Here is a 19,928-nt window from a genome sequence, read left to right on the forward strand (position 1 = left end):
GTATTGCCTTTAGGATATACAGTGGTACCTCGAGTTACAAACGCCTCAGGTTACAAACGCCTCAGGTTACAAACTCTGCTAACCTGGAAGAGTTACCTCGAGTTGAGAACTTTGCCCCAAGATGAGAACAGAAATTGTGTACCAGCGGTGCAGCGGCAGCAAGAGGCCCCATTAGCAAAAGCATGCCTCTAGTTAAGAACAGTTTCAGGTTAAGAATGGACCTCTGGAATGAATTAAGTTCATAACTAGAGGGTACCACTGTATATATTTGCACATACAGTGGTGCCTCGCAAGACGAAAATAATCCGTTCTGCGAGTCTCTTCGTCTAGCGGTTTTTTCGTCTTGCAAAGCAACCCTATTAGCGGCTTAGCGGATTAGCGCTATTAGCGGTTTAGCGGTTTAGCGGCTATTAAAGGCTTAGCGGGTTAGTGGCTAAAAGGCTATTAGCGGCTTAGCGGCTTAGAAAAAGGGGGGGGAGCGAAAAAAACCGCAAGACTCGCAAGACGTTTTCGTCTTGCGAAGCAAGCCCATAGGGAAATTCGTCTTGCGAAGCGCATCGAAAAACGGAAAACCCTTTCGTCTAGCGGGTTTTTCGTCTTGCGAGGCATTCGTCTTGCGGGGCACCACTGTATATACAACCTGAGCCTGTGAAGGAGGGGTTCACAGCATAATCACTCCAAGAGGGTCTTGCTGTGGGAATGTTGAGGAAAGAAGGAAAGGATATATTAAATAAGTATTATCCTTCCTTCACTCAAACTAGTAAGTGATGTAGCAGAGCAGATTCCCCTCAATATAGCTGGAAGCTAGTTTGCAGATTTGTTTGAATCTCTTAGTTAATATTATTTCCTGGTGTCCCCTTTAATCCCTCTTAAAAGAATAAAGACACAGGAGTCTTTGAGTAAAGCAACAAAAAGTTTACTCACATTTCAGTTCACGATTTGATCCTTGAAAAGCAGGCTTTGCTTAGTGGTTACACAACAAACTGAGTTCATCTCATAGGGATGAGTTCATCTCATAGAGCCAGCAGACAGCAAATTTAGATTAAGACAACAAAATGACCGCATGGCAGCAAGAGATAGAACATGACAACACTTCTTCCAGGCATACCTGGAGTTGTTCAGAAACTACTCGCTCAATCACCTTGCCCAAATATGGAAGATTTGAGACTGGGCGATAGCTGGCCATATTGGCCGCATCTAAAGATGGTTTTTTAAGAAGCGGATTGATAACGCCTCTTTCAGTGGGTCTGGGAAGGCTCCCTCACAGAGAGAAGCATTCACCACCCTGCGAATGACTAACTGTGTGACACTTATAGTTAAACATGTGCCCACAGGCATTCCCAGTTGCCCTTAGAGTCCCCTTCTCCCACTGAAAGTAAGCATAAAAGAAGCATTCTTTTGTAACCAAGAGAACAGTGTGTGTGTGTGTTGGCCATGACAGTCTCTCTGGTTTGCAAATGTTGCAATGGGTCCCAACCCTTGCCATAATAAATTAACAGTGTTGCGTTATTAAATTGCAACATGATCCAGAAAGTCTGTAACACACATGTTTCTCTAACTTATGTACACCAAAGGACAAAACCTGTCTGAGTAATCTGCTTGCATTCAGTGGGTCAACCTTGGTCTGTTGTGCTTTAATGCCCTCTGTTGCACCGGGCAGCCACAAAACCCTAAGCAAATCCTCCAGCTGGAGAAGCCTCACATTCATAGATAACAAAAATGAGCAAAAGGAAAACAAATGGGAATGGTGAGTTAAATCTCTCAGGGTAAGCGAGACAGAGAATTGATATATGTTATCACAAAGACAAATGCCAGCCGATATGATTAAAAATTCATGATTTTATCCCACTTTTTATGCTTTTGTTACACGCATTTGTTATGGTCTCTTATTTGGAGACGTAGAGAAAGGGAAGCTGCATAGATCTTCACAACAAAGCACCTGTGTCAAACCAGCAGAAAAATCTGTTCATAATGAGTCTCTCGGGCTGGACACCCTGCGGAAGAGAGATCAGCCTAGATGACCTTACAACGCAACCACCTGTCTTTTCCATAGCATTTTGTCTCCTACTTGGCAAAAGAGAAAACAAATGCATCATGCTCTTCCTCACCCCCCTCCGCATCCTCTTTTTGCTCTCCTCAAAGATAAAAGAGGAAAGGAGCATTTTTGTCGCTCAGATAATAGGCGATAAAAATCCCTTTTTGGTATCACAAAGCTAATGATTGACGGTGGCAAAATCCTTTTGTCTACAAAGTGATAAGAAATGAGAAAATTGCAGATGAGAATCACTTCTTCTTCCTCTTAATTAAAGCTTTGCAACACAAGCTATTAGTCAGTGGGTGGGAGAAAAGAAAAGAAAAGCGGGGTGGGGGGATAAGACACAGAGTTTCATTCTCAAGCAGATTTAAAACTGGATAAAGATCTGTGATAATCATATTGTGTGGGTGCCTGGAGCCAGATCTGATAACTGCAACACACTAGACAGTTGCACTAGAACTGGCACGTCCATCCAGGTTTAAAAAAAGAGCAAACAACCACCATTGTTTGCAATTTTAGATTTTCATTAAGCCGTTTTCTGATGAAGTATATTCACTGCAGCAGGAAGCAAAGTCATTACAGTCCCATGGTTTCTGTTGTGCTAATGCCTTCAAGTATACAATCCGATAAAAATATAATAAAAGATATAATTATGAACATGGCATGCTCTGCCAAGAGAACAATTCTATCCAATAGGTTTCATCTACACTGTGGTGCTAAGTATTCTCTTCAATAATAATTGCCATGGGCTATGAGGGAGGACTTTTTTTTATTCAAAGTCAGTAGTAGATGCCAGTTTGTGGGCACAGGAAGACATATTCACCTCAGAGCAGCTGGTGCCTTTTCCTGCCTGGAGCACAGGAAAAGCAAGGTCATATCCACAAAGAACATTTATAACATATTGAAACCCCATGATTTCCTCCAAAAACTCCTGGGAACTGTAGTTTGTTAAGGGTGCTGGGAATTGTAAGCCTGTGAGGGGTCAGGTTAGGCAACAATTTGATTCAGTTTGCATTTAATGGCAAGCCTAGTAAGGAGAATGTGGTCCCTGTGGAAACAGTATTTGCTAGCAGTTAATTCTAGGGGCTAATGTTATGAGGCGTTCCTTAGTGCTATCTAGATGATAGGGCCTGTTCCCTTTAATGATACTGGACTGGAGGAAACTGCTTGAGTGAGAAAGGCACCCCAGGTCTGCCATTAAATAATGCTATGACACTGTGCAAGACTCTGCTCAAATACTGTTGTAATGAGTATGTAATGATCTGCTTTTAATTTTCTGTTCTTGCTGCCAATTATTTTATTGGTTTTATTACATGCTTATTTCTTCTATTGTATTTTATTGCTGTTTGTTTAAATGTTGTTGTTTCCCTCAATATTTATATGAAGGGCAGGAAATAAATATAACCATCTAATTAAATAAATAAAAACAATACAACTGTGGAGAATGCATACTAGTTAACAGTTTTCATATTTTTTCCAGGAGAACAAGGTCGTTGTATTGTGACTTTCCCCTGTTTTCTCTCATGGTTGACCAATTGTTGGTTTCCCCCCCTCCAAAAATGTTCTGTGAATTTCCCTTGATTCAGACTCTATTGAACAAAAGCCTGATTAAGCATTGCTGTCGGATGCTTGTGCCTGGAGATCCGTCTCAGAAATAAAACTTTGAGGTATTTTGCTTTTGTGTCAAGTCCTCATGAGTTTTGCACTTATGGCTGTAATGCTTTACTGAGCTGATCTGTGAATCCTAGCCAAAAAAACATTTTAAACTATCATTTTAGTCCAACTCCTTCAAATGTATGCATAGTACATTGTCACCCTGAAATAGTTTTCTCTACATCTCAGATGAATTTGCTACCCGAAAGTCTTCTTTTATGATAGTCAGGAGTAGGTGATGTCTAAATACTTCTAGCACACAGAAGGGGTCAACCCTGTGCATACAATGTGTCCAATATTTTGTTAAGAACAAAGAGGTCAAATGTTCCTTGAGCACAGTTGGGATTAGAAAATGTCTTTACAGGGTAACGGCCTATAATTTATTTAAGTGGGAGCAAGGGTGAAGTGACATTGTGGGAAACACGACTTCTTAAGAGAGCTGAGAGATGTTTATGGGAAAACTCAGAAGGTATAGTTAGCAGCTCAGAATTTCATAATGGTTCCAATATTCTAGTACAGTGGGAAAATGTAGCAGATTCACAAATCAATATAAACAAACAAAACTAAGCATAGTTGAGGGATTTAAATGAACAACTCATTTCACACATTAGTTTCTTAATGAGGCACACAATATATAGAAGCCTCACAGAACGTGTAGTAGGAAATAATTCTGACAGTCACTACAAGCCTTCTGTGATTGGAAAGCCCTATTCCATCTCTTGCCTTTCCTTGGGCATCAGACACCAAGGTAACATTATTTCCTTGCACTTATACCTCAGCAGGATAAAAATTAAACAAAATATAGGCCAAGGAGTTGGGCAGAATGGAAGGACTTAACAGCCTGTGAATTCATGACAATTATCTCAATTCAAACTCTGAACCTTTGAGGATAGCATATCACCATTTGCAGCAAGCCAATGTAATCACTCCGTTATCAAGAGAGATACATATATTTCAATCCTGTGAATTTCATGACCATAGCAGACACAAAGAGACAATCTTCACTTTAAATTTTCCAATTAAAGTTCATACATTATTCAGAAATTATTATTTTTTTTTAAAAAAAGGTTTAGCACATTCCCTAGACTAACTTCAGACATAACTATGAATTCAATTATAAAAGTTTTAAACTGTAATGAGTCTCTAGAGGTTCAGTAAAGGACTGAGCATATTTTAATAACTAGTCATCTTTAGTAAATATGAAACTACTGACCCATTCAGTTTCGTTCTCTTTTTTAAAAAAAACAAACTCCAAATAAATTAACTTGCAAATGTTGCAATCTAGTGTGAACTGTCTCTTACTGCTTATAAATTATTTCAATTTATGTCTGGAATAAATCCATATAGAAGGCTTTAACTCATTTCCTCGAATTCATTAGTACAATGGGGTTTAGAAAACGGGTTTTAGAATGTAAAATTTGGCTTCAACTCTGCCATTTTCTCAGATTTTTTAATAGGGTCTAAAATATTATAAATATATTCATTTAACAAGTTACAACCCCAGCCCCAGTCTGAGCAGACCACAACAGGCTCCCCCAGTTATTAAAACACCTGGTAATGTTCTTTCCATGTTCCAGGATCGAGTGAAGGAACTTCTAGTTTGGGGTCATACAATGACGACTAGAGATTTGTAATAAGGGGGGGGGGGTGGATTATGGAAGACTTCTAAAAACTGAGCTAACAAAGGGGACAAAGAATCAAAAAGTAGGCTAAGACTGTGAAACAATTCTTATAACAACTGAATGTGTATATGTGTAGCTCAGCAGTGGGAAACCTATGAAACCCCAATGTTGCTGGACTACAAAGCCCATCATTCCTGACCATTGGTTACGCTAGCTGAGGTTAATGGGCATTGAAGACCAAGAACACCTGGAGGGCCAAAGGTTCTCCAATCTTGATGTACCTCATCCAGTAAAGGTAAAGGGACCCCTGACCATTAGGTCCAGTCATGGCCGACTCTGGGGTTGCGACGCTCATCTCGCTTTATTGGCTGAGGGAGCCGGCGTACAGCTTCCGGGTCATGTGGCCAGCATGACTAAGCCACTTCTGGCGAACCAGAGCAGCGCACAGAAAAGCCGTTTACCTTCCCGCTGGAGCAGTACCTATTTATCTACTTGCACTATGACGTGCTTTCGAACTGCTAGGTTGGCAGGAGCAAGGGACCGAGCAACGGGAGCTCACCCCGTCGCGGGGATTCGAACCACCAACCTTCTGATTGGCAAGCCCTAGGCTCAGTGGTTTAGACCACAGCACCATCATCCAGTACGTGCGCCCAAAGGCACACTGTACACCAGGCCAGAGCTCATGCTAAAGGTACAGAACAGCTTCATCTCAGCTACTCCCTCCCAATGGGTAAGAATAACTTTCCTAACGCTATAGCATCCAGTTAAGGGAAGTGGAAACCTCTAGCTCAGAACAAACGAGATTCCCCAAGGAAGTCACATATTCTTGTTTCTAAAATAAAGGCTACAGTGCCCACAGGGGGAAATTTTTCAATGTTTGAAATGATTTATATGAGAAGGGAGGAAATACTCTTAAAAGACACAAAAGGAGAAGAACAGTTTTTCTCTCACATAAAACAAGCAAACAAAAACCCAGCTAGTGTTGTCACTTGGGAGACAATTCCAGCTTTGAACTACCAGACCGAAAGAGTCTGTTCCAAAAGCAAACAAATGCCTTTACAAAAGAGGAATCAACTCTGGCCAGTGGATCTCAAGTAAACAAGAGCTACTTCCTGGAAAAGACCTTTCGGAAGCAATGCAGGTCTCTGAACATTTAAAACTTCAAAGCTCACAGCCAGAACCTTGAATTATGCCTACAATAATTCAGCAATAACAGAAGCTATATTTTAAAAGTCACTAAAGCAGGGGTAGGCAGCCTAAGACCCATGGGCCACAAGCGGACCATGGGGGGCTTTTAAGTGGCCCATGAGCCGCCCGCTTGGTGAGTCCCTGTGTGCTGTGCTAAACCAGCACAGCGCAACACGGGGACTTACTTCTCCGATGCCAGAAATCATGTCTGCGCATGCTCAGATGCCAGAAATTGCATCTGCGCAGACACAGACACCGGAAATCACTGCTGGAGTGAACCAGCCCTGGCGAGGAAAACCTTGCCAACCCCTGCACTAAAGGATCCAGGTAGAAACCTACAATCAATGGATCTTTGGCTACATGTCTCATGCTTGAGACTAGCTCATGCTCCTTGTTCTTGAACTGATGATGCAGGGATTGAGTGCTGCTTGACAGCAGTGTGTGTCTGTGTGTGTGTGTGTGTGTGTGTGTGTGTGTGTGTTTGTGTCTGTCAAAGTATTGCAAAACTTCAGTAAACTGCTTGAACTTAATGAAGCGTTCTGCCCTAAAGCAGTGCTGAAGGAAAGGGAGAAAAACCAACAACAGATACAAACTGGGAGTTCAGAGCAAGCACTGAAAAGCCCAGAGCTGGAATTTTACCCTAGCTATAGCTAGGAATCAGTCAGCAGAATTTCGCAGTAGCTAATAGCTTCCACGTAGTCTGCCAGGACAGCCTCAAAGCAATCAATTGGCTAAGTTGTCACATAGCACTGATGATGCTGAGCAGGCTGGATTAACTCACACGAAATATTTTTGAAAAGAGCCACCTCTCAACTTACCTACGTCCTTGATTTGATGGTTTGTTACCTGCACCCCATCTCCATGAACAGTGAGAAGTTCCACAGATGCAGTGCTTACCCAGGTTTGATTTCCTTTGGAGGAAGTGATCCCAGAAACATTTGGTATTTCTGTAATATGTACAGGGCCAGATTTAGGTTTGATGAGGCCCTAAGCTACTGAAGGTAATGGCGCCCTTTATATGTCCAGCTGTCCTTTGTCAACAACAAATAGACACTGTTTTTTGTGTTAAATATATGCTATATGGTAATTTATGGACCTAATGGTTATCTAAAGCCATTTGCACATAACAAAATATGTATTTTATCAAAGTAATTGTTGAAGTGAAATACAATTAAGAAGAAGTATATTAATAGTGAAATACAATTAAGAAGTATATTAATAGTGAAATAATTATTAAGCTCTAACTTTATGTAGCTTTTATTTTATTTGTTTTTGATCTTATATTCTGGAAATGTACATCCAAGTTTTTTTCTTTAATTTTTTTTTGGGGGGGGGCAATAGAGTGGGGCCCTAAGCTATAGCTTGTTTAGCTTATAAGTAAATCCGGCACTGAATAAGTACAAGCACATAATAAAATGTATGACAGACATAATGTGAGCAGGTGAAGCTTTCCAAGGAGCTCTATTCTTATATAAGAATAAGAAAAGACTTAAATTATTGAACACAGTTGTTAAAGGCAGAAGAACTCTGTTTAGCCAACCCTAAAGCAAAGCCTAGGCTGCAATCCTGCACTCACTTACCTGGGAGTGAGCTCCATTAAACACAAACAGACTTAATGGGGGACATAGACGTATTTCTGAGTTACTTCAAATTTCTGGAACAAGCAGGGATTCAAATTGCTGGAATAGCCAGGACAGCTTCTTGGTAATGGCCATCTAAGTATGGGTCACTAAGGTAATGAAGGAAGCAACTCTGTGAGTTGTATATGCAAGCTAGAAGCTAGAAGATGCAGGCTGCAGGCTGGGCAGCTTGGAGACAGAGCTGTATCTGATTCCTGCTAGGATCCAAGGCTATGGCAGAAGCAAGAGCCTCTTGGGGTGTTAATGCTGTGAGCACCTCCACCACAGGCTCAGGTTGTATATATGTGTAAATAAACCCTATATTCTAAAGACATCACAGTCTCTGCTGTCTCTCAATCTAAGGAAACCAAACCCTGAGTAAGTGCCTGGAAGCCCTGACGTCTCAAACTGCTCAGAGATTGGGGTGGTGTGCAACAATATGTATAGAACTGTACTGTAGGTTAACTATACAATGAATTCTCAATGAATGTCTGGTCTAGGTCCTGCACAACAGGAGACATGCCTATGCTGATATACAAAGTTTTTACATTTTGCATTTCCTTTTCAGGGAAGGGGATTCTTTAATATCCACCTGCTCTTATTTTGTAGCAGTGTTTTCAGAAAATAACTTATAGGAACTACCTGATTTTAGGGAAACCCTGAACAGGAAAGATGCACCCTAGGGAAAGAAGGGCTTCAGTCATTGCCTAAAACAGTGAAAGGCGAGAGCAGCTAGGCTGGCTTATCTCATAGAAAATGCTTAGAAGGGTACCTGCACATTTTGCTTCATAGCTTTCTTTCTAGGAGGGCTAGAATCTTTTTAAAAAGATAGCTTGATGGCTGTGGTCTTGCTACATCAGTATTCACCATACCCACTTCTCAGCTTCTCTGCTGGGTAAAGACGTGTGCCAAAAGCAAAGCCCAAGTTCTGTATCAGAAATTAATACTCCATACTTAGTTTAGTTTTGATGTGGTATAATGGCATCTAAATCAACAACAAAATATTTGCAGACTCTTTAGGAGGTGATGAAGAAATATCCACAGGGTGTGGATACTACTGAGATGATTCATGGCTGTATAACTTTTATTGCATCAATATGTCCCCATAATTGAAGCAATTAATGAATCCATCTGCTCACTTTCCTGCGATTCTATCTTAATTATACAACCAGACTGGGTGCTCACTTTTCAAGAGCTTAGGTATAAACTTTGCACTTCTCTTTCCATAAAATGTGCAATTAAATTTGAACTGCCTTTCCGTTATATTGATTTTTAATGCTTAGCAGACACATTGCTACAGTAATGCTCTTCCAAGTGAAAAAAATACAATTTTAAGGAGGAATATTTGGCACTCAATTCTCCCTCCAAGTTTCAGTGCTTCTACTGTAGAGCTGATAAGGCAACATGCTATTGTTCTTTGAAATGCTCCCAACTTTTACACTTGTAAGACTTTGTTCAGTTGGAAAATAAAAATTCTACAACACAATGTGAGTGTGTGATCTTTTCATCAGCAAATAAAGGGAAGTGATAAACTAATTCATATGCAAGGCTGTAATTTGCTGCCTGCCTGGGTTGAAAGGGGATGTGTTGCAATGAGACTGTGGAGAGCCACCATTTAATATGTGGCCAACAAACTTCTATTTACCATTTCTGAGTCACCAAGTTTCTGGAGAGGGTTCGGCTGGACTTATTTCACCAGTAAATTAAAGTAACAAAATGTTCATTATTTATTATTGACTGTAAATGTAAAATAAGATAAATACTATTCTTAAATTGGTTACTCTGAGGTGGCCTTTGGTCTGATCCAGCAGGAATCTTCTTTTGTGAGCAGGGTCACAGGCACACTGCCTCTGGTCCCTCAACTACTGTATCTATGTAAAAAAGGTAAAGGACCCCTGGACGGTTAAGTTCAGTCAAAGGCAACTATGGGGTTGCGGCGCTTATTTCACTTTCAGGCCGTGGGAGCGGGGGTTTGCATGTTCAGACCCAGAAACCTCCCCCCTAAATAAATTCACACTTGACTCAAAATTTTGGTTTGGTTTTTGGCAGAATTTAGGTCACAACTTTATTCATTACAGAAAGAAGTTGCATAGGCTCTGGTTCAACTAGCTCCCTGCTATGCAGGTAGTGCTGACCCAGGGCACCAGCAAAGGTCAGCCAAGGGTGGGCACCAGGATAAGCAGAAAGCCGGGAACGGGCTAACTCCGCCACCCAAATGTCCCCTTGGACTCAGGCATGGGCACAACCCCCTCACAGGGGTTGACCAAACCATCAAATCCCTGGATTCCTTTAACGGAATACCCTTCACATAGGGATGGCGAGAGCGTTCTCCCATCCCTATCACCTGAACCAGAGCCTATCCGCAACCTTACAAGTTGTGACGATTTGCTACGCGGCAGGTGAAACCCAAATAACAACAGCCAATTAGCCAAGCAGGGAAAAGTCCTGTCGTACCCCTGTCCCAATGACAGATTACACACGATGGCATAGCAAGGTCAAGCACTACAAGTCCTAAAAGTAGGGAGAGGTGGGCGGGTGTTCTGATGAACGAGCCAAAAGAGGAAGCTCTGGGTCACGTGCAAAGGTATATATAGGTCCCTCGACCCATTTAGACTGCACCCCATTGGCCAGATTAAACCCAGCAATGAGGGACCTACCAGTCGGGTGTTGTGGCTAACCAATTGTGCCCACCCACAACACAGGGTGTCGGTTGTCCAGGTCTCACTGCAATACATGCCCTCTTTAAGGGAGGACCCGATTTGTCCACAGACAGCTTTCCAGGTCATATGGCCAGCATGACTAAACCACTTCTGGTGCAACAGGACAATATGAGGAGTGCCAGAGCGCATGGAAATGCTGTTTACCTTCCCACCACAGCAGTACCTGTTTATCTACTTGCACTGGCATGCTTTCGAACTGTTAGGTTGGCAGAAGCAGGGACAGAGCAACTGGAGCTCACCCTGTTGAGATTCAAACTGCCGACCTTCTGATCGGCAAGCCCAAGAGGCTCAGTGGTTTAGACCACAGCGCCACCTTATATGTGTACAAACCATTTGTGAACAAGGACCCTGAATAATCTACATTGTTCTCACATAGTTTACATAGTTTACACCCATAGCCTTAGATGAGCATGTGGAGATTCATGGTCAAGATGCCAGTTCCGTAAATTCACATCCAGGGGTGGTACTTGGTCAAGGCTTATGAAGCATGGTTGTGGTGAAATGATTCTTCAAACAAAGCTGAGTTTCAGTAACAGCCTCTGCAGGTGCTTTCAATGATAGTTGACAAAAAGTAAGCACTTCTTTTTAAATCTTTACAATCTGAGCCTTGGCAGAGAGACAGTTAGCTTTGTCTTAAAAGCGTTATAGTGTGTCAGATCACTGAACAAGATATATAACTCAGAGGTGATTTGGGGAAGAGAGAACGAAAGACAGAGTTAAAGGGAAAGGCCTTGGATGTAACTATAGACCTGTATGAAGCCATAGACCTCAATGCAATGTTACTTCAGGAGTCATTAAGAACACAATATAGATGGCAGACATCTCCTTACATTGTGCATATACCCTCAAAAATAAAGATAAAGGTGATGCTCCCACATTGTGCCTGGAAGTCAATGGCCATCTTAGAATGTCCTTGACCTCTGCCAGAGCTTACCTGTCCCTATTAAAATGGCAAGTCAAAGAGTTTGCAAAGGAAAGTGTACATGCCAGAGACACTTGGAGAGGGTTATCATGTGTATGCGTTCATATGCAAATGCAATGAAGAGTGAAATCAGAGAGGCATCCAACTGAGAAAGGGTTGCAGTAATGGATGACTTCAACTGCCCTCACATAAACTGGCTAAAAGTAAGTTTCAAGGCTTTTCTGCACTTTCCTTTTACGGTGCTATAATTGCTGTGTCCCCCCCCCCCCCCATTTTTTGTTAATGGAACTTTTCAGCTAGAATTCTGGATAATTTATTCAAGCCCCCTTTCTTTTGTCTACTGCAAAAAAAAATATTTTAAAAAATCCAGAATTTGTGAAAGATCTGGAATGGATCCTCAATATTTTCATGTGTGTGGCATGTATACAATCACCATCAAACTTTCTGTGTGTGAGGGGTAAGGGTTGGTGGGCGTGGGTTTGGAGACATCTGTTTCATACCAGGGGTGAGCTATCAGTTTGCAAGCTCCTCAGTTCAGATGAGAGATGTAGCAGATCGTGGTGGGAGTTCAGGGACCAGCCACTATGGCCATGGGGTTTCATGGAGACTTCAAGAGCTAAGTTTTAGAGGTAAGCTGGTGTCAGTACTTACCTAAATATGCAGTGTCATTCCTTTGGTATTTTTTTTATGCTTACCATTCTTCTGTTATAGTCAGGAGGTTTGTAATCTCAGCAGTGGCTTCCTCTGAGGGCTTCTGTGGCCAAAAGTCCACCTTTCCTTTTTTTCCTCCTTCCCTCCCCAAATTAATTTCCCCACAACAATATCTGAGGAGAAAATGGCAGGTAGCTCTGGGAGTTCTAGGATGAGCAACAGCTGAAACAGACATAGTTTCTCTTGTTTAACCTCTTCAGATCTCCTATGCTCCTATAAGGTTAGACTTCCAGAAGATTAAACATTATAAGGGGAGGGGAGAAGCAGAAGGGCTATCCAGCTATTCATGTTCATAACACCAATATGTACTGGCTGGAGGAACATGAGGGTGTGTAACTGATATCACTGCAACCACACAACTTTTCACAGTTTGGGCCATTAGTGGGAAAGGGAAAGCTCACCTGCACACTCTCTCTGATAATAGTGATGTGGCCAAAAGTGCAGACAATCAGCTACAAATTTACTATTAAAAATATGTAGGGTCAATCAGCAACTGTATCACTGTAAATGGTAAGTGTGGAAAAGTCCACAGGCACATAACAGGAGTAACATTTTTTGATACCCTTGAACTGTGCCCTTGAGTGGAAGTCATAGAGACCAGGGTCAGGTTTAAGGTGCTGGTTTTGACCTTTAAAGCCCTATGCAGCCTAGGACCCATGTATCTATGGGACCACCTCTCCTGGTATGCCCCATGGAGGACCTTAAGGTCCACAAATGACAACATTTTGGAGGTCTCAGGTCAAAAGGTGGTTAGATTGGTCTCAACTAGGGCCAGAGCCAATTCAGTACTGGCCCCGACTAGGTGGAATGCTCTGTCACAAGAGACTAGGGCCCTGCGGGACTTGACATCTTTCCGCAGGGCCTGCAAGACAGAGCTGTTCTGCCTGGACTTTGGTTTGGACTCAGTCTGACCCTTATGTTTCCTTCCCCTTATGGTTTTGATCTATGGGCTACTTTTAAAATGAGACTGCATTTTAAATTGCATTTTAACCTGTATTTTAAATTGGGTTTTTTTTACCTATTATGTTTTTACTGTAATTTTACTCTGGCTGGGGAGGGCGGGGTATAAATAAAACAAAAACAACAACAAAAAACTCTGGACTTAATCTTAAATAGCACTGTGGACCTACTATGAGAGTTCAGTGTTCAAATGAGATTCAATATAAAGTAAGTGTAAAGTGATGCATGCAGAGACCTAATAATAATAATAATAATAATAATAATAATAATAATAATAATCTAGTTTCCCATATACATGGATGGGAAATTGAGCTAGCTGTTGCTCTTCAAGAATGGTATCTTGAAGCTGTAGAAGATAGTCAAACAATATGTCAACCCAGTGCACAGAAGCTGTGAAAAAGAGGGATCCCATGTTAACGATATTTAGGAAAGGGATAGAAGATAAAACTCCCCAAGTCTGGGATGAGAACTGAATTGTAAACAGTGAGGCCAGGGGAAATCAAAATGCAGAATAGCTACACAAACTGCAGTTATTCACAAAACAGTTATTGAAGACACAAGACATCCTTTGGTAGAGAGATCATGTCCTGCTGGTGACTTTTCCAAGGCAATCTTGTGGGCCATTGTGGGAAAATTTCACTGGACTGGATAGGCCTTTGCTCTGATCCAGCTTTGTTTTTGACGAGAGCTGGCTAACAACACTCTCCTTATGCTTTTGAAGACACACGCTTTTGCATTTTAAATGCTGCCAATACAATTTTAACCCTGATCTTCATTGTTTGATGTTTCACCACAGCTTCAAACAGCACTTTTAACCCAGAGACGTTGTGCTTTGCCCACAATGGAAAGCTTAACGGATAATTGGCAAAGAAATTAAAGCCACCAGCCCGCTGTTGAGGCTGACAGCAATTAGTAAAATAAACAAAACACTGGGTTTGTAAAGAGATGGGGGAGAAACAGAAGAAAGCACAGCAGAACTGCTCAGTTGAGCATTAAGATCTTTATTGAAGCTCTCAAAAAAATAATAATTAATGTAACAGGTTGAACCCTAGAAGGATGGGGACAAAGGTAATAAAGAATAATGAAGGATCAAGCCACACATATAAGAAAAGAGCAACATATAATATTTATTCCAGCTATAATTAAGATGGACAATGATTAACATATAGAATTTCTGAAGGGCAACGGGAAGGTGGAAGCCTTAAAATTAGGCAGGGTAATGGGCTGAAAAATAAGAGGGCATGAACTGAAGCTAAGAAAAGACCTGGCAGCAGGAGACTTGAGACTAAATCTCTTCACGCAGAGGGTAATTAATGTGTGGTACTACAAGCAATTAGGAGGTAAAAATAAAGACAAAATGCTAAATGGACAGGTAGATGGACAGTTGGTAGATGAGCCTCACAGCCTAATTTCGTCCCCAAACCCTAGTACATTACTTCTGTGGTCATAAAGTCAAAGACAGCACATCATTTAAATCAGGGGAAGAATAGCATGTTCCTGGATGACTGCAGTGCAAGATTTACAAGGTAAACAAAATAAATCCCAATTATTTAATTTACAAGAATATATAAAATAGCAATGGTTTTGAAGTTCAGGAGACATTCTGAAAACTTTACTGCCATCTTACAAGGTCTTAAAGAAATTATGGGGAAATCCCGTCATCTTGTGGGGGAAATACAGTGGTACCTTGGGTTAAGTACTTAATTCGTTCCGGAGGTCCATTCTTAAGCTGAAACTGTTCTTAACCTGAAGCACCACTTTAGCTAATGGGGCCTCCAGTTGCCGCCGCACCGCCGGAGCACGATTTCTGTTCTCATCCTGAAGCAAAGTTCTTAACCCGAGATACTATTTCTGGGAAAGGAGTACGACAAGGCTGTATATTGTCTCCCTGCTTATTTAACTTACGGTATATGCAGAATTCATCATGCGAAAGGCTGGGCTGGATGAATCCCTAGCCGGAATTAAGATTGCCGGAAGAAATATCAACAACCTCAGATATGCAGATGACACAACCTTGATGGAAGAAAGTGAGGAGGAATTAAAGAACCTTTTATTGAGGGTGAAAGAGAGTGCAAAATATGGTCTGAAGCTCAACATCAAAAAAATGAAGATCATGGCCACTGGTCCCATCATCTCCTGGCAAATAGAAGGGGGGAAATGGAGGCAGTGAGAGATTTTACTTTCTTGGGCTCCTTGATCACTGCAGATGGTGACAGCAGCCACGAAATTAAAAGACGCCTGCTTCTTGGGAGAAAAGCAGTGACAAACCTAGACAGCATCTTAAAAAGTAGAGACATCACCTTGCCAACAAAGGTCCGTATAGTAAAAGCTATGGTTTCCCCAGTAGTGATGTATGGAAGTGAAAGCTGGACCATAAAGAAGGCTGATCACCGAAGAATTGATGCTTTTGAATTATGGTGCTGGAGGAGACTCTTGAGAGTCCTATGGACTGCAAGAAGATCAAACCTCTCCATTCTGAAGGAAATCAGCCCTGAGTGCTCACTGGAAGGACAGATCGTGAAGCTGAGGCTCCAATACTTTGGCAACCTCATACTTCCGGGTTGGCGCCACCGGCAATGGCGGAATTCCTCTGATCGGGAGGAATTTGCCTCGTGGAAATTCGGGTCTGGCCGCTACGGCGAAGGCGGAGACCCACTAAAAATCACAGGCGGGTGAAGCCTGTGAACGTGGGATTCAGCGGGCACCTTTTGCGCCTCCCCTACTCACGGGGAAACCCAGTTTCGGGGATCCGGAGCAACATGGGGTGAGCGGCGCGGTGCTTCGGATCGACTGCTTCTTCCACGGAGCGAAGCCGCATAGCTGTTGCCAGAGAGCGCTGACTTTTTCCTGTGGACAATTTGATCTTAAAGCAACTACCCGTGAGTAGAGTGAAGAATTAGATTTTTAAACGTCTTAATTTGGCACCGAAATGGGGAGGCTCAAAACAGGAAGTCCACCTCCCCTTTTTGTAAATAAGACTGAGGCAAAGAGGTTGCAAGCTAAAGTCTTGGAAAGCCTATTGTAAAGGACTAAATTCTCATCAGTAAAAAATATTAAACCCCCCTTGGAAGCAGGAGAAGAGGGGGGGGGCTTTGGATTGTGTATCCCTGCAGGAGTGAGTGAAGGAAGTTAAAATACCACCGTTCCGAACCTGGAAACGGGCTGCTAGTAAGACCGACATGTCTTGGAAGGTTCATTGACAGCAAATAGAACGTTCGGTGACAGCTAGCATAAGAGAGATACATTGTTTCCATTGTCTTCGCCTGCACTTAAAAAGGAGTAAAAGTAACGGAAAATTGAAACAACTTTATTGAACTTTATTATAAAAGGAGGAAAGTAACGGAAAATTGAAACTAACTTTGGATTATTGAAACTGTGTTTAAAAGAGGACATACTGACCGATACAAATACAACTCGCTTTCCCCTAGTGGAAGCTTTTGAAATTGGTTACTTTATAGGAGCTGGGCTAGGGGAATTTCCAGCTGCAAGATAAAAAAGTGTGAGACTTTGGAATTGACCTTGAATCTCTTAAGTGTTATGGCAAACGGAAAGGAAAAAACAGACGGGATGTCGACAGAGGAGGCCTTAGTGGCTGCATTATTGAAAATAAACGATTTGCTGGAACAACTCCACAAGAAAACAGATGCGATAAATGTGAAATTGGATGTTGCAAATATTGAAATTGATTCAACTGTAGAAAGTTTAAATAACTTGGGACAAAAGGTGAATACCAATTCAGAAACCACCCAGAAACTGACACAGGAATCTACTTCGATATGGCAAACTGCAGATGAAGTCAGGGGAAAAACCCTTGCTGCTGAATCTAAAGTAATACAACAGGAGAGGAGAGTCCCATCCATACAAAGACAACTTGATGAGCATAAGCTGACATTCGTTATGATTGAACTTAAAGAAGAACGGATGAATTTGAGGACCAGAGCCCTATCTGAATTGGAAAAGGAAAGCTTGACAGAGTTTCAGGAGGCGATACTAACATTGGTTGAGAAAGAGAGGTATTTGGGGGTTAGTATGACCGCCAAAAATGTGAATCTGCTTAAGGATAACTGTGAAGGATGTTGGATTGAAGAGAAGGGGGATTTGGAAATATGGACAAATCAGAAGTTGTTACTGTTGGGCCGAGTTATTGTGGTGGGGATGAGGGCTGCTGTTTTGCTGGGGATGTTGCTTTTATTTCAAACATTGCAAGCTTTGGATGGGATGGAGGGTTTCAGGAGGTGGCAGAGGGATGCTCCTAGAGTTGTTTGGCAGGGCAGGAAGCCTCGAGTAAAATTTAAGATATTGATGGATGCCAAAGAAGGAGGTGGACCTGCCCTGCCAGACCTTTAAACTTTGCTGTGAACCATCTGCTTTTTGCTGGTTGAGAGAATGGTTGCTTTTTGAAAACACTGAAGCGTTGGACAATGGCAGATGAAGTTGATGGACTATATGGAATTGGCGGAAATGACTGGCAAGATCCGAGACCAGGGTGAAGAGTCGGTGGAAGAAGATTGGAAAAAGTTTAAAGACTATTTATAGAAATATTGTAAAATTAAGGAATGTTAGAAAAATGTTTGAATGAAATTATATGGCTTTAGCAGAAATGTCATAAGGAATTAAGTATAAATAGATTAATAGAAAATTAAAGGACAAGTATGGCAAGAATGTGTTGATAATTATAGAACAGAAAACAGAGTAAGATGGAAAGGAATTGCTGAAACAAATAATAGAAGTGGAATACAAAAAGGGAGGTGGGAGGAGGTCGCTGGAAATAAGTGAATGAAATATAAGATATTGAAAATGTTTGAGGTGTTTTTAAATTGTTTTTGCTTGTTTTTGTTTGTTTTGTTAGTCCATGTAGCGTTTTTGTATTGTATTTGCATTGTTTTTTTGTTTTTTGTTTTTTCTTTTTTTGTTTGTAGTGTTGTGTTGGAAATGTTAAAAAAGTAATAAATATCATTTAAAAAAAAATACTTTGGCCACCTCATGAGAAGAGAAGACTCCCTGGAAAAGACCCTGATGCTGGGAAAGATGGCGGGCACAAGGAGAAGGGGACGACAGAGGACGAGATGGTTGGATAGTGTTCTCGAAGCTACCAGCATGAGTTTGACCAAACTGCAGGAGGAAGTGGAAGACAGAAGTGCCTGGCGTGCTCTGGTCCATGGGGTCACGAAGAGTCGGACACAACTAAATGACTAAACAACAACAACTATTTCTGGGTTAGCGGAGTCTGTAACCTGAAGAGTATGTAACCTGAAGCGTATGTAATCCGAGGTACCACTGTAATTCACAATCATCAGTTCACTAATTAATGTGGCCAAACTCCATCAAACATGTGTTTGAGAAAAAGTAAATGTAGACCTGTCTGACAGGTGGTTTTGACTGTTAAACTGCTATAAAATATCTCTAACTCAGTTTCATAACTAAGCAAAACACCTGAGCTGAGTTGTGAAAGGTGGTGCCAGAAACTTCTTCCCATGTGGCAAGCCACATCACTAGAGCTATGTAGAGAAGAACCTAGGACTAACTCCACCTTGTCTGGCCAGTGGCAGACGTATTGTCTCTGTGGAAGTTTGCTTGACCTGTGAACAGCTTCTCAGTACAGCAGGGTACTGAACTGTGTGTTGCAGCTAGGGTTGGGCACACTGATATAATTTGTAGTCCATATAAATTTTACCATTATTTCTAAGTCCATTCCATCCTCTCTCTCTCTCTCTCTCTCTCTCTCTCTCTGACAGACACACACACTTGCATTTATACATTGCACAAAATATATAGTTAATTAGGTATCTACCTTTCTAAACAGATATTATCCTATACGATTTTTAATATATTTTGCTGCATTTTTTAGCTAAGAATTACAAAAGTACAAAATCCAAATGATAGTTGTGCTTTTATATTCTTTTTAGCCCAGGAGATGGGGAACAGCTCAGTTTGCATCAGAATTAACAGTGACTGACTTTCTCAAGCATCCCAAAATTGAGTTTCTCAAGTTGCAGCATTTGCCTATGCAGCTTACAGCAAAACCAGACGTACTATTGAATTTAATGGGACTTACTGCAAGGTAAGTGGGGTTTGCAGCTGTAGTTTCTTCAGAATCCAGACGGACCCCATCATCAAGGCTTGTCATTGAATTCTCATTGACAGGAAGACTACAAAAGAGTTTCCTGTTCTAGCTAAGCCTTGCTCAAACAGAAAAGTCTTCCTGACCTCTAGCACACTAAAATGATCAAGGGGATGGTTGCCTATGAGGAACGGTTTCAACATTTGTGGCTTTTTGAGGTAGAGGAAAGGTGAGTAAGAGCCAACATGACAGAAGTATCTAAAATTATGCTTGGTATGGAGAAAGTGGATAGATAAAAGTTTTCGTCCCTCTCTCACAATAGAATATTGGAGCATCTCATGAAGCTGAACCTTGGAAAATTCAGGATAGATAAAAGAAACTGCTTCTTTACACAACACATAGATAAACTATGGAACTCACTCTCTCAGGAGGCAGTG

The sequence above is a fragment of the Podarcis pityusensis genome, assembly GCF_964106645.2.
Source record: "Podarcis pityusensis genome assembly, chromosome: 7".
In the NCBI taxonomy this organism is placed as follows: Eukaryota; Metazoa; Chordata; class Lepidosauria; order Squamata; family Lacertidae; genus Podarcis; species Podarcis pityusensis.